The following is a 16,193-nucleotide window of genomic DNA, read 5'->3' on the forward strand; positions in this document are numbered from 1 at the left end:
TGGACTGACCAAGGGACACTGGTTTATGGTCTAGCTGTAGCACAGAAAAGGAATAGGATCCAGATCCCTTTCTCATACTTGCAACATCTCTGTAGGTTTTGGAATGGTTCTTACAAAAGCCAAAGCAATCCTCCAAAATTAATACTGTTTTCCTTACTAAATTTGGTCAGTGTGAATTAGCAGTATAAAAATACTTTCACACTTCATGAACAGAAGGTATTTATTTCTGTTCTTACACATTATAGTAAAAAAGAAATAAAATATTGGGTAAATAACTTTTTTCTTTATTTTTTTCAGAAAAGTAGATTTCCAGTGACATAGGGGACCCATTTCTATTTTTGCTGCTTTGCAAGATGCTGCAATGACCTCTAAGACCAAGGCAAATCCACCTCCTGTTTAGCAGAATCCGAAGATGGCCCTTCCTGTCCTGTCACCCAGAAATATCAGTTGTGGAAGGAAACAGGTTGTGTTAGTCCTTGAAAATGCCTTGATAATAAGCAGAAGATTAATGGTAGATGGGAGAAAAAGGAACATCTGACAGGTTTTAGCTCTGTCCCTCAAAGTGTGGCCAGTGTGGCGCTGCCAGCTCTGCTGCTACACAGCATGGTGGTGCCTGTGAATGACATCCATGTTTCTGTGTGAGCTGCAGCCCTCTTTTCTCATGCTTCCAACAGAGCTCTGTGAATGAATAAGAAGCAGGAGAGGAGACTTTGCCCTTTGCCAAGCTTGGAAGCTCCCTTTTCTTGAATTGTCACTGGTGTAATAGGACATCAAGAGCTTACAATTAGGATGACAAACTATTGTCTGTTTTTAGGAGACAAAGTGGCAGCAACTGCCAAGAGTGAGTCCCTTGTGTGCCTCTGTATGTAAGGTGAGAAAAAAGGGAGCCTGGAATAAAAGCTTTATTTAGAAGAAGCATGTAAGCTGCTTGAAACCTCATTGCTACTGGGATCTTTTATACTGAGAGATTTTAAAAGGAAATTTAATACATTTTTTAAAAAATAAAATTTGTCCACATTCTCAAGCCTGAGATTACTTTATGAGTGGAGACAACGAATTGCACACTTCCCAGAAGAGGGCATGTTGTTTTGTTGTGGATTAGAAGATCAACACAAGCTCCTCACAAGCAAACAATCCAAGTTATTCTAGGACTGAATTCTTCCTAGAGAAATTTCAGAATATATTTACAGAGAACATCGATAAATTGCCATCTTTAGTGTTTCTTGATAACTTGCAAAAATGTTTCAGCTCAACTTTCACCTACAATGTTGAGCTGATTATCCACAGTTTATCTATCAATGACAAAAATAAATATTTAAGAGACTCTGTGATGGCATGAACATGACTTTAGACTGGTCAAGGCAAATAGTTCTCAATTAGCCAGACTTTAACTGCAAACAATGGGAATCAGGAGGAAAAATGCTTGCATGATCAGGACCAATCTCTGGGCTCTAAAACAGATAAAGAAAATTTTGAAGTTGCTTTAGTCTTTGTAGAAGTATGAACTCAGATCTTTAAATCATCTTTGAATACTGGCCCTCGTTTTTTAAGTTTTAAATACGATGACAAAACTATATTGATGAATCTCATGAAATAGAACAGACAATTTAAAGGAATATTAAGGGGTAGATCTTACCTGTTTCACATTGAGGAACACTTTTACTTAGCAGAAATTGATATGTCAATTTGCAGGCTGGGTGGGGCTATAATTTTGGTTAATTTTAGCAAGAGAAATGATAGATGTCAAATACAACCTAATCATCTAGTCTGCCTTAAAAAAAGAGACATGAATGTCCGCAGGGCAATGTTTTCCACTTAGCTTTTATACTTATCTTAGAGGGAATTAGCCTCCAGCATCACCTATCTTTTTCTGTTAGGGAATCCTAGGCAACTATCTCAGATTTATATGCTTAACAGATTACTTATGAACATTTTTAATGCACCTCAGGAAAAAAAAAGATGTCTGCAGATAAATGACTGAAAAATCTGAAGCTTTTTAAATTTTTTTTTAATTCTTTGTCCACATTTTTTGTTTTGTTGTTGTTTTTTTAAAATTTCCTTGTCCATATGCATAATTTAGGGTACAAGAGAGGAATTTGGAGTTCAAAGCATCAGTGTTTCCTAAAAATGAGCATATCAGTGGACTGAAAAGGAACATTTGTTGCTCATACTTAAAGAAGTGCAACAGTTGTTCTCTCATATGCTTGAAAAGATACATGGAGACTTTTAAAAATGCTTAGTTACTTAACACTCAAGTTTTCCATACAAGAAACACTGTTAGGTGCTTAACATTTTATTGGATGCTCAAATACCACCACAATTGCTTTTAAATATGTTTGAAAATTTGGACTGCTCAAAAGTCATGGATTGCACAGCCATCTAAATCTATCATGTGTGTTTACACATCCTCTAGCACCAAAGTAACTGAATGATTGATGAAAGACAACAGTAAGGTCTGACGTCACTGGAACTAATAAAGCATAATTCATTATTGAAGCGCCTAGTGACTGATTGACCTTGATGTCCAACTGAAACATTTATAAATCTGTGGAAATCTAATTATTTAATTAATTAGACTCCTCTACTTCTGTCACATTTGGTTAAAATACACCAAGTTCAAAAGTTTTTGAAGGGAACCCAAAGACACAGACACACACAGGCAGGGGGGGATCTGTGACAGATCCCCCTTGCCTTCTGTACAAATAATGCTACAAAGAAAAATCTCTTCTATGCTGGCAGAAACTTTGAGCCATTCAACCTAAAGCTCTAATTGATCATCATCCAGTCTCATTCATCATCATCCAGTCTCAGTCAATTTGTTTCAGTCTTATTCAACTTGTTCAACACCAATGACCTGGATGAAGGGATAGAATGCACTCTGAGGAAGTTTGTTGGTGATATGAAATGGAGTGAGTCACTGATACACCTGAAGACTGTGCTGACATTTCACCAGTCCTGGACAGGCTGGAGAGTTGGGCGGAGAGAATATTGAAGTTCAGCAAGGGCATGTGAAGTGTCTGGCACCTGGGGAGGAACAACCCCAAGTACCAGGGAAAACTGAGGCCAGCAAGTCGAGGGTGGTGATCTTGGCCCTCTACTCTGCTCTAGTGAGGCCACATCTGAAATATCGCGTTCAATTTTGGTCTCCACAGCTCAAGAAAGACAAGGAGCTACTGGAGCAGGTCCAGTAGAGGGCTACAAAGTCAGTTAGGAATCTGGAACATCTCTCTCATGAGGAGATACTGCGGGAGCTGGGTCTGTTTTGTCTGGAGAAGAGAAGACATTCTTGCACATCAATATCTCAAAGTGACAAGGGGATTGTGCCAGACTCTTAAGTGGTGCCCAGCAACAGGGCCAGGAACAATGACCATAAACACAACAAATTCCACCTCAACGTGAGGAAGGACCTCTGTACACCTGGAACAGGTTGCCCACAGTAGTTGTAGAGTTTCCCTCTTTGGAGACTTTCCAAACCCACTTGGATGAGTTCCTGTGTCACCTGCTCTGGGTGACCCTGCCTTGGCAAGGGATTGGACTGGATGATCTCCAGAGGTGATTCCATGATCACAAAACAGTGAACATACAATAAATATATCTAAAACAGGACTTTTCACCTTTCTTTAGGTACTCTCCAGGTAAAGGTTATGACAGAAAAGTGTAAAGCTTTGGGCAGATGGGAGGGTATCTCAATGGAAATGGACATGCAAAAGCAAAACTAAGACCACAGCTGTAGAAGTGGCCTTCTGTGAGACTTCTTAAAACAATGGCATTATTTACTCTGTAGCAGTTATGTCAACTTAATAATAATAACCAATAACAAAAGAAGAAAGTCACCAGGAGGCAAAGAAATGTAAACACATGGCTCAAAATATATTTATCCTATTGGGGAAAATATTTTCCATGTTTTTTCATATTCAAAGAAAAAAAAAAGACTGTTCCAACAACAAAAACTGTTTAAGTGACAAATTTCTGATGTGACCTCTTACAGTTGAAGAATTACGGTGCTTGGCCATATAAATTGAATAAAGGTGATGTCAAGTTCAAACGAATATGGGTACTAAGAACATCAGAAGTCTCCTCACTCAGCTTCCCTGAACATTTCCAGGTACTAAAGCTGTCTCTGAGGTACACAGCATGGTAACCATGCAACCTATTCCTCTGTTCAGTTAAAATAACAGCAAATCTTCCATCAGCAGGTCTTAGAAAAACAATTCCTGTCTCAGTGCTTTTCAGGTCAAGCACTAAAACCAATCACTGGTGATCCACAGGGCATCATTCTGTGCCTTTTTCAAATAGGCATAACAGGTAATATCTGGCCACAAAAAAACCCTTCAGTAGAAAACTGACGTGAAAGTGATGGACAGTAGCCAAGCTGCATGTGAATGCTTCTCAGTACCCACTGTGTCTGTGTCTTATCATCGTTACTGGTTCCTACAGATCTATCTCAATTACCATCTCAGCTGTAGCAAGTTGATAAAGTGATATGTTAATGGGTAAGATGGAGTTCTGATAGCAAGGGCACAAGAAGGCAACAAACCTCCAACTAAACACAGACACAAAGAACAGACAATTGAATCCAAGCTCTGTTAGGAACTTTACAAACAAATCAGAATAAAGAATGTAAGAAAACTGTGAACTGAAAGAAGGAGCTCAGAAATGAGGCTAAATGAAATAAATTCTAGTCTCTCTCTCTTATTTTTTACCTTCCTGCCCTTCATTTTTAATTTAAAAAAAAATCTTGTAAGAATTTATGGAGTAATCCTTTGTTAAGATCAGTAGCCTCTGTTGTCCTCTAGAAACTCTACCCTTTTTCAGTGAGCCCTGATCACTCGGCCATCTACCCAAGCACATCCAGGGATTTCTGATTTGTACCAGGGCACCAACACAATCCTACCCAACAGAAATGAGATTTTGCTCCATTTTCCCTTCTGTCCTCCTGACTGCCTACTTTTTTTCCTCTCTGCCCATCTCTCAATTTCACAGTGACCCTGAACCTCACTACGCCTCACAGCACCGGCACAACAGGCTGCAGCAGCTCCTGCTGAGAAGGAAACAAGTTGCCTGGTGGTGCCTTAAGCTGTGAAATAATCAAAAATAAAAAGAGGTGTTGTAGAGGACAGATTGCAGTAGCTGTTGACTACAACTGTGGGTACCACATTAGGGTGCCCGTTTGTGGCTGTTATAACCATTTGCACTGAGAAGATATTCTGCTCCTACTGCTATGGGTTGCTTTGACAAAATTGGAAAAATAGCCATTATTCACACTTGCCAACTCAAAATTCAGAGACAGGACTATTCTTAGACTTCTATATGTGCATGTCTAAAATAGCAACTCTAACCAATATTTTCAGTCTGAAAAAGACATTTATACAATTTTTTGCATTAATTTATTTTGCTTTTGCATTTTGATTTTAGTTTTCACTCTTTTCCCTTTCATCCTACATAGTTTTGGCATGGGACTAAATCATCTAAGACTGCTGTACTTAAACACAGAAACTATTGAAATGGTGAAATTCACATGGAGTAGGGTCAAACTCTTAGCATATTGGTATGTTGAAATATTTTTATTATCCTGGATAGAGTTACATTACAGATATGGTCAATGCCAAATGGTCAACGCAGTTTAAATAAATAATATTGTCATATTGGGTTTTTTTTTCCTGCATTCAAACAAATTGAAATAAATTCAACTATCAGCTAAGAAACTGCTCAGTGTTATACAGATTAAAAAATACAACCCCTCATCTTTCAGAGGTTATTCAATGCAATGCTCTTTAAAAATAAAATGCAGTAAATATTTATATAAATCCCTCAATCATCAGACAAGTTCTCTTTTTCTATTAATGTTCATGGAGATATGGGTGACTTTGACCTCGTCTTGTGGGGTGCAAATGATAAAGTAAGATAAGAAGAATTCAAAATGGTGTAAAAGGTAAAGGATCAAATTATCTGGTAGCAAATACCTACTTGGCTCCATAGATTTTGTTGCCAGACAACTTTGCTGCATACACAGTTTATTTGAAATAGAACCATGTAGGAAATAGGGATAGGATAAAATCAAATTACAGCTAGATGCTAATGTATATCTCTCCTGTAATCAAAATGGTAACATCAAAATGGGCTATTATGCCAAAAATATATCAAATAAAAAACCATGCCCATGAACATATTTCAGAACATAGCTACTTGCAGGAAAGACAATCTAAATACAAAATTACTACCATATCCTCTGTTCTTTCAAAGTTTTAGTAGGTGTTTCACATTTTTTTTAGTCATATGACAGCAAGCACGCCTTTAAATAAAAATTACTCTATTTCAAGATAATACCTATTCAACCAGTTGTTTGTTTACTACCACTGAAAGAAAGCCAGGTTTAAAGAACAGGTTGAATACAGCTGGTTTTCCCAATTAATAAAAAGCACAAATGAAGATTAACTTCCTTAAGTGTTCACAGAAAGATTTGATTTGGTTGTTTAAGTAAATTACATTTAAAATATCATTCAGTTTTTCGTTTAAAACTTGGGAGTGCTAACTAAACTACCAAAATATTTTTAGATATAGTTAATTGTACTCCAAACTGTCAAATAATTAAGGGCTTAATGCTGTAATTCAGTTTATTCTGAATTTATACAATAAGCCTATTATATGTTCGCTCAGAAAGAAAATAGAACAGACAAAAGCACTTTATGAGCTCTGCTATAACTAAGGAGTTGCAGTGTTTACATTAGTTTTGTAACTTAATTACCAAAGATATCATTAACCGTGTAGACTGGGACACTTTTCTTTTATAGCTGCTGTAATTTTGTCAGGCACTGGCTTTCATTGCAGGATAAACTGCTGTTTATTTTTAAATCTTGGCTTTAGTAACTTACCCCACTGAATCTCTTTCTTTTTAACAAAATTAAGGGTAGTTAGAGCAAATGCATGATGTTAGAGTTAGAGCAAATGTATGATGAGACTTTGTGAAGGTCAGTCACAGCAATGGCACAAGAGCTCATGGGACATAAGCAGTCTCAGAGTAGTGGGTTTTAGGAAAACATTTCCCAGGCCCATATTTAGGATATTAACTCTTGAACTTGCAAAGAAACAATAAGTGCTCCTTTCTGTCTCTGTCTGAGGCAAAAGCATTGAGCCATTTATACTGCTGTGCTAATTACACACTGAAAACCAAATTATATCCATCCTCTATAATCCAGGAGTATAGAAAGGAGTAAAGATGAAACAACACAAAAGGAGAGTAGGAGTGACCATGTGTACTCGACTAAAATGCCAGTTCACCTTTGCACATCTTCAAAGTCTCTGAGGAGTCCCTGAAGTAGAGTTCCAAGAGAAAAGAGCCTTTTGACTCAGTTTATCTTTTCCTACAGCCAAATGACACTTGTAGACAAACCTTAACATGATTTTCTTCATGTTTCAGACAAGGATATTTTTTTAAAATCAGAAGCCAAATGAGGCTGCCTATAATGAATAAATCCTCCCATGCACATAAAAACTTTCTTCTTTGATCAGATTTATTCATATAATTTCTTTAAGCACTCAAAAAGATTAGCTCCTGACACGACAGCTCTATAATGATGCCTCAACCTTGACTGTGTGAGGATGACAGATTTAGCATTCAGTGTTTTCCTGTTTAATGTAAGAAGAATAAACTGCTGTTTCCCAAATGATCCTACTGGCTTGGATCTCCTTAAATAATATATATCTGGACATATAAATCTAAATCCATTTAAGTGAGTACTCAAATAAAGAAAAAGAGTTAGGAATCAAGCTGTACCTATTGCACCATGGACATGGCAAAGTTCAGAGCCTATAGATAAGATACATGTAATATTTCAAAGCTTACACAGACTGAGGAAAACAAAGAGAAAAATAATGCTGACCAGACTCTTCCTCTACTCAAGCCTCTTTTTTTTCATACTGGGTATTTGGTACAGCTGGAATGACATTCCCTTCAACTCCTTAGCAACACCTCCTAGACTGATTTTTGGTCATGGATCAACTCGTCCATTTACCACTTGCTCAACCTTGTCATCCTTCTGCTTTGCTTCTTTTTCCATGTCTCAATGGATGCATTTGACCTCCTTCAGAATCATCTCTTCTCCTCCATCTTTCTCTGTAAACCCATGATCCATCAATGTCCAGTATTTATTTACTATTTCTAATCTCATTTTCACCTGTCTTCTGCTTTAGCAGCTCAGGTTTATTTGTCTCCCTATCACAAAACAACCTTTACTCTATTATTCTCTATTATGACTCTTCAACATTCAAATTACGTCTCCTACCTTTCTAAAATTAGAACATTGTTGAAAATCCTGTATACTTGTGAAATAAGATCACAAACAAAAAACCTGATTAAAATGGTAAGCTGTTTCTTGTTACAAGTGATTGAAAAATTATAAATGATATTTGAATGCTTTGTATGCACAGACTGTAGGTAAGTCTCAAAACTCAGATTATGGGGAGATATATTGGAAATAAATAAATTCTCTAGCCTCCTTATCCAGTCTATGCATTTGCTGTCTGGCTGGGGCATTTAATAATTGAGAAGGACTTTTTTTTTCTTTTTGAGAATGTCTAATAAAGCAAGAATACAAAACTGTATAGCCTAAAGGTTGTATTACTGGTAAGCCTGTAAGTCCAGGATTACTCATTACTATCTGCCACATGAAACTGTTTACTTTGTGTTTTGGTACATAGTTTAAAGCATCCTATTTGTGCAATGTGCATCAGTCAACCTTAATACCAGCATTTGCAACCAAGGACAATGAAAAATACAGAATCTGACATTTATCATTATTGTATCTTTCTTAAAAATGCAAGAAAAACATGTTATCATCATTTGAAAAATGGGCATTTAGGTACATTGACATAAACACTTTTTTTTTCTAATCATATTAACATTTGCAAGATTAAATAATGTTCATTCATTTAGGATAAATCTAAATCTGGTCACATGAAGACTTTATTATCACAGTGAATCCTGGGACAGTATCATGGTACATTTTGAAAAACTTCTAATTGCAGACAGATTTTTAACATTTACCTATGGATGTCAAGCTGTGTGACTCAGACACAAAAGGTGCACCTATATGTAAAGTAGATATATAATTCAGTCTATGCATGAAATGCCATTTTGGGTTCCCAGGTTGGGCAAACCTGCTGTTTGCACCATCCCTGCACTAGGACATGTAGAGGAGTCTGTGGAACTGCTCCACTTGATATATTTATTTGTCTGAAAAGCAGAGGCTCATCTGGTTGTTCTGTGGGGCAGGGTGTGATACTAACCTGTGGACACAGTATGTTCTCTTAGGTAATGCACCTTTTCATTGCAATTTCCTCTTGTGTGAATACAAGCCAGGCACAGCTGGCCACCCACGCAAGCTCAGCCAACCAGCTGCTTCTCACACCTGGGACCACAAAATGAGCAAGGCTGTATAAGAGAGGAATTAATTATGAAACTGTGGAAATCAGTTTTTCACTCAGTGCTTGACATTTGAATTGCCACTTTCAACTGCATGATCTAAGCAGCCTCCCATATCTCTGCAATTCCTGGTCAAAGTTTCCCTTTGAAACACACTACATGGAAGGATACAGGCAAAAGAAAAACCCACACACTACATGGAAGGATACAGGCAAATCAACAGGAGGATTTGTTTCAATCACTAGCACTATAAAGTCTGAAAACTCTAAAAATAAAGGCACTGATAAATGAGTGTACTAAATGAGTCCAAGACATCTTTGTGTAGGGGGCTATTGGCATATTTTGTACTTCCATTTCTCCTTGTATTCCTGTATTTTGGGTATTGGAAAATAATTCCAGAGAAGCTACATCCTGAGCAAGGCAAAGCAAAGGCCTACCACCTTCTTGCTTAGGGGATGCTACCATTTTAACCTTTGTAGGTCACTGTCTAGCTAAAGATATGACATAACAAACAACTAACCAAAGTGCTAGAAAAACAAAACCCAGCACACTTTGCATAAAGAAGATGGGAAACCAAATGCATAAAATTTACTCCATCCATTCTTGCGTGCCATGCACTGTCAGAGTTCACTGAGTACAAGAAAATCCACCTAATGTGTTTCTGATTTCACTGGCCCCTCAGTAGGACTGCTACTGGTCAGCTGACCAAAGAGCTGATTCAGTGGACCCTGTTTGACAGCCTGGAAAACTTGTATAACTTAGATGTGGTTTAAAGATGCCCGACAGCTCCAAGAAGCACAAGGTTGGAAGGGCCATCACAGAGCTATCTATAGAAATGCACACAAGAAATTCATGACTTGCTTGAGATCTCACTACATGTCTGGCATTAGTGGTTAGGTAAGTGCTGCTCTAAAAGCTACTGCTGTAAATTCATGGTGGTCAAGACCATTTGACCTCATCTTTCTACAGCTGCATTGCTCTTTTTTTGCTTCTTGACAAGCAGTCTCCAGAAAATGTTTTTCTGTTATTTTTCCACAGCAGTCTTTTACTAACCAAATCATACTGGAATTTTTAGAAGTGGCCTAAAATAGGTAAACAACCTCTATCAAAAGGTAATACTAGAGTGCAGAACTCACAATATTAGTCATTATTGAAAATATAAGATATATTGTTTTGAGAATAATTAGTCTTATAATTTTCTTTTTTTACTCATACATTCTGTTTCCTTGCAGAAACAGTCTCCTTTTCTGTTTCTAAGCCTCCCTTTCTTGCAATCAGAATTTTGTCCTTCCAGTGACCACAGCTGCCCAAAAGAGTGCAAAAACAGACACAAAAATAAGCAATAAAACATGGAAGAAAAACAAAATGCTCTCTATGTCCTGATGTGCAATAGAGATTGCATGGAGAAAAAGTTTGTTGTTGCATTCATTAAATAACTCAGGGCTGTTTGTGCATACTCTCCTTGAAAATCAAAAGCAAGCCAAGAAGGAAGGAAAGGACTCTTCTTTCTTTCAAGCACCCTTCAGCATAAAAAAGAACTGCTCCTGCTATTTCTCTAATGAACAGATGACTTCATTATATAGACCTGGTAATCATGTAGATGTTGAAAGGTAGCTACATCTATTTTTATCTTTTCAATCTATTGGAACCAAAAGGCTTAAAATGTCCATAAACAGTCCAAGTGGCTTGTGATGTTTGTTCCACAAGGATAAGTACACACAGCAGAATATGGGATCCTACACATCTGTTCCACTGGTCAAAGGAAAGCTGGCTCAGATGCCAGAAGGAATATTACCACACCTACTGGTGCGTTTTGCCTGGGTGAAGGAGGCTTGCAGCACAGCAAAGTATATTACTACAGACAGGAGGCCATGCTCATGCAGCTTTAAACCTTTTTCAGAACTTAAATTAGCACAACCTCCTTCTACAAGGAATTGCATTTTGGAGCAGAATCTCCAGAAATTCTCACTTCAGTGTTTAGGTGTAGCAGAAATGCTTGCAGGAATTAGCCTCCCCACAAAACCCCACCACTAGACAGTTGCTTTCATCTTCAGACAAAAGTACAATCTTGATTTTCTTCTTTACTTTGGCTTTACATAGAATAATTTGAGCTGTCATGAGGAATCAGACCAATTATCCATCTAATCCACCATCCCATCTTTGACAGAGGCCATCACCTCATGCTTCAAATGAAGGTGAAGGGAAGTCAGCAGTTGACAATTATGAAACAATCAGCCCATAGGCAAAAAAAATGCCATTAGTTAATGTTTTGTCCTACACTCAAATCTGTGAGTCTGTGTCCCTTCTCAAAAGGACACACTTTATCTGATATGACTATGGGTATTCTTCAGTCACGTGTATATCTTGTTGTGTTTAAGACTTTCAACTCCAAAACTCAATTTATTCAAAGACAAATTCAATGTCATACAAAGGAAAAAGCAATAGAAAATAATTAATCATTTTATCATTCAATATTAGTGATTATCTTCAGTTTTAATGAGTACTCCTTCTGTTTGGTATAAAGGTAACAGATACAATAGGAGCTATGGTTACATTGTACTTCCAATTTATTACCTTTACAATGTACATCAGTACTTCCCATTTATTACCTCTCACTATTACATCTTGCTTGTGCACACAAGTTAGCATCAGACTTCTCAAGATCTCTTCATTACTTTAGAAGTCTTCTGCTCCTATTTATTTTGCTCTTCAGAAATCTATTTTTCTTAAATGAGGTGATTAAAATTTAGCATGGGAAATTTAAACTGATAAGATGATACTGAATACTCTGCATTTTATTTTCTAGTTAGTCTTTGATCTCCTTAACATGATTGTCTATTTGAAAGTTCCTGTGCTCAAAACAGAATGATTAGCAAAACCTCCATGAAATGGTACCTTGTTCCTCAGCAGGAGCAATTTCCATATCTTTAGGCCCAGTGAGGTATATAGATAATTAAAATATATATTTTAGTATTCTTTACTTTGCATCTGCCATCTCCAAATTTCTGCTATCATACCAACTATGTAATAAAGGTTCATTAAGTCTCTCAGAAGCTAAGTGTGCCTAACCCTTAACTATTGTGATTTAATTTGCAATCCCCTCTCCTGCTCTTGATCTTTCCTGGACAGTGTTTGAAAAATTTTGCTCAAGTATGACAGACATTGTCAAATCAAACAAAATCACTGCTTCTATAGCCTCCTGATCCAGAAGCTGTGTGATTTTGAAATAGGTATATATAACCTCAGGCTCAGCACTCTAATACAGCTCCTTGGCACATGGACCACAGTTGACCAGTGACCAGGATGGCAGGCAGAGTGAACAGATGATTGATTGTGTCTACTCATGAAAAGATACCCGAATCAGTGGAATTTTAGTGTCATTATTACTGACTTACATCATTCCAATGTAAATACCTGATTAAATGTCTAGTGGAATTTACGTGTCTGATTGTAGAGACTGGATGTTTTGATTGCAAAGACAGTATACATGTTTGTGTCAATCAGACTTCTGTCACAAAAGGCCAATGAACTTCTGACTTGAAAGCTCTCACAGGAACTCAAGACTTGTGAAAATTGCAAGTTAAATGAAAGCAGTAACACACGTCTGGGTATATATTGTGATTACAGGAGCATGGGGCTAATTCAAAATACATTCTTGTTTGGCTCCTGTGAGTTTTCACACCAACTTCCAGACAAGTATCTTTCCAGGCATATTAGGTTTCCCCTGTCCTATTTTTTTTGCAACATTGAACATTGCTCTGTGTAGTTACTTAAGGACAGGTACGTACGTTTACCTTTGCTTAACCGAATTTAAGGATTCAGCCACCTTTTAAGACTGATGCATGAACTTCAATAATAACCTTTCCAATTAGAAATTCACGTTAAAATAATTAATACCAAAAATTAAAAAAAATCCCAATAAAACAATAAGTAAACCAGGGAGAAATATCACCTCTGAGTTTTCAGTTCCAGTGTGATTTAGGGTTTACAATACAGCCTCCAATATAATTCCTAGGCAATAAGTTGTACTGAAATCTAAAGCAAAGAACTTCCAGCAAAATGTAAAGCTTTCTTTGCTTGAAAAGATAACTGGCACAGAAACACAGAGATCAGTTAGGAAATAGTGAACAAACATCACTTTATTATAATGGCCAAAATGTATTTTCATTTCTACTTCATTTTCTATATTTAATACAGAATGATTTTAATCTACTGTTCATGTGTTCTAATCATGTCAGATGTGTGGGCGTCCTGTAATTCTTTATGAATAATAAGGAATGCAAATAGTGCTATCTTCACACTCACAGTTGACTGCACTCTGTTGGCTCCCCATCAGCACCTAATTTATCAGCTACTAATTTTCAGAGAGATAATGTCTAAGGCTAGAAAAATATCTTTGTGCAAATAACATTACATTGCTGAGGAAGAACGTTAGAAGCTTCTGACCAATTACATGTGCATCAGGGCAGTCTTATTTGATGGAGGTAATTTTCTCTCACCATATTTATCAAGACTTTTTATTATAATAATAAACAGAAACTAACAATGATTTTTGCAATCTAACAAAATATTCAGATACCTCTCAGTTAATACAGAAATTTCCTCTTTGAGGCAATTATATATTGAAGTGGCAACAGCCCACTTTAAATGAGGACTGCAGAAAGAAATGCCTAATATAATCTGAAATTATTAGTAACCAATCCATAAATCTAATATGAAAAGAATTTATAAAACTACCTGTAGTATCATTAAGCAATGTTAGATGACTGAGACATAATGCATTTTCCACTATTTTCCATTTCCTTTCTTTCCTACATAACACAGACATTTCTGCAGAGTTAAATTGGAATTTAAGTTTACCTTCCTTGAGAAAATTGATTTAAAACTTTTGATGCAATAAATAAATGTTTATGTTTGCAGTTTTTCAGATTTTAGAATGGATGAAGAATAACATAATTAAATATGTTTCATTTTGTCAATAAACTTCCACCATCCTTCATAAGGATTTTTCCATCCAACTTGTTTCATATACAAATAGCATTTCCTCACAGAAAATAAATTTTGAAATAACTTAGGGAGTTACAGAACCTAATCATTCAGGTTGCATTAGCAAGTTTCCATGCTCATAGATTTCAGCCCTGGAGGAAATTTGATACACAATTCATCTCTGTGTTTATTTGTTTGGATGTCATATTCTAAGACAGTACTTTAATTTTATGATATGCCTTACTAGAAATTATTTTTTTGGGTCAAAAGTTTTCTATACTTTGATAGCAAACAACAAAATAGATTTTAAAATCTTACTGGAACTTTGAAATAACTACTACTCTTCAAATATCTGGTTATTAATACCTCTACTGTCACTAACTGCAATAACAAAAATAAAATCTTAAATCAGGCCATGAACCAAAGAATGCCTTTTCTAATATTTAGATTGCTTTAAATTGCTGCTAGGGACATGCAAACTGCTTTAACCTTATAGCATGCAATAATTTCTATGATGCTGCAAAAACCTTCACATCTCCGAAAAAAGAAAGAAGAAACTTCTGGAAAAGTCATAAATTGCACTGAAATTATTTTCCCATCTTACACAGAAAATCTTTTCTTTCACAAAAACTGGGGAAAATCCTATAGCTAATGAATTTAAAATCAATTTCTGGTTGCCAAGGTGTCTTAATTTATGAACAAAATGCCTGGTCTATTCCTAATTCTTCAACTAACTTTTCATTTGACCTCAGGAAATTTAAGTGACTTATTACATTTTCAGGTTCACATCTTCACAAAGAAGTCATGATTTAAATCTTTTCACAGTATTTTGATTGCTTAAGCAGAAAATATTCTACAAATACTTGAAAAATATTATTAAAGTCCGATCTTTGGCGATGAAAAATTTTGGGTAAAAGTAAAAACTTCCTAATGCTATGAATGACTACCATTTTTTGGATATTTTTGTTCTCATAGAAGTTTTGGGGGGGTGTTTGTTTGCTTCTTTTTGTTTGTTTGTTTCCTGGCGTATTTTTTCAGTAGAACAGTATAGTTTCAGTTTTAGGTAAGTGAAACATACTGGAAGAAAATAGGGCCTCAGAAATATACATCAATATATACTGAAAGGATTCATTCTAGCCTACTTATGGATAGATAGTAAAAGAAAAAATAATTAACAGTATTCAGGGTCAACATGGAAGAGTATGGAAGGTGATGCACCTTTCCCATTATTGGAAACACTGCAGAGATGCTTTGAACTTTCGCAAAAAATGTTGGTACTTGTTTGTTTTGGCATATGAATGTTTTATCAAACCAGATTTGTTCACCGTGGTGTCTTTCCTATTATGGTCAAAGAAAGGGGGATATTTCCCATGCTCTCCTTGATGTCAATACCCAATTGTGCCTTGTCCAAGCTCTGCTTGGGTGCTGCCAATCCAGGGACCATCAGTCCAGGTTTTTTTGCAATATTGTATGAAGCTTCGTGTAACTTATCTGAAGAGAAATTATGCAATGCCTACAGTTCTTTTTTCCCCCTAAGCTTTCCCTGAGTGGAGCATGCCATTTCTGTCTAGTCTGTAATGGTTTTGTTATATAAACCAAGTCACTGACAAAATCTGATGTCAAATCCTATTCACTGGGGATTGTTTATAGCCAAAAGATCAGAATGACTTTCAACCCGTTTTGTCAGAACTCAGTGTCTGCTCTCCCTTACAGAGTTATCCTGGGTTCATATTACTTTTTCATGTTTTATAATTCTAAAAGAGTTATTTCCAAAAATATGAACAGC

General features: G+C 36.3%; 1 protein-coding gene across 2 annotated transcripts in view; it reads right to left on the minus strand.

Moving 5' to 3' along the window:
- Positions 1 to 16,193, minus strand: part of MAGI2 (membrane associated guanylate kinase, WW and PDZ domain containing 2) — a 703,939-nt gene that overhangs the window by 409,754 nt on the left and 277,992 nt on the right. The gene's annotated exons all lie outside the window — the stretch shown is intronic.

The sequence above is a fragment of the Geospiza fortis genome, unplaced genomic scaffold (assembly GCF_000277835.1).
Source record: "Geospiza fortis unplaced genomic scaffold, GeoFor_1.0 scaffold424, whole genome shotgun sequence".
Taxonomy (NCBI): Eukaryota; Metazoa; Chordata; class Aves; order Passeriformes; family Thraupidae; genus Geospiza; species Geospiza fortis.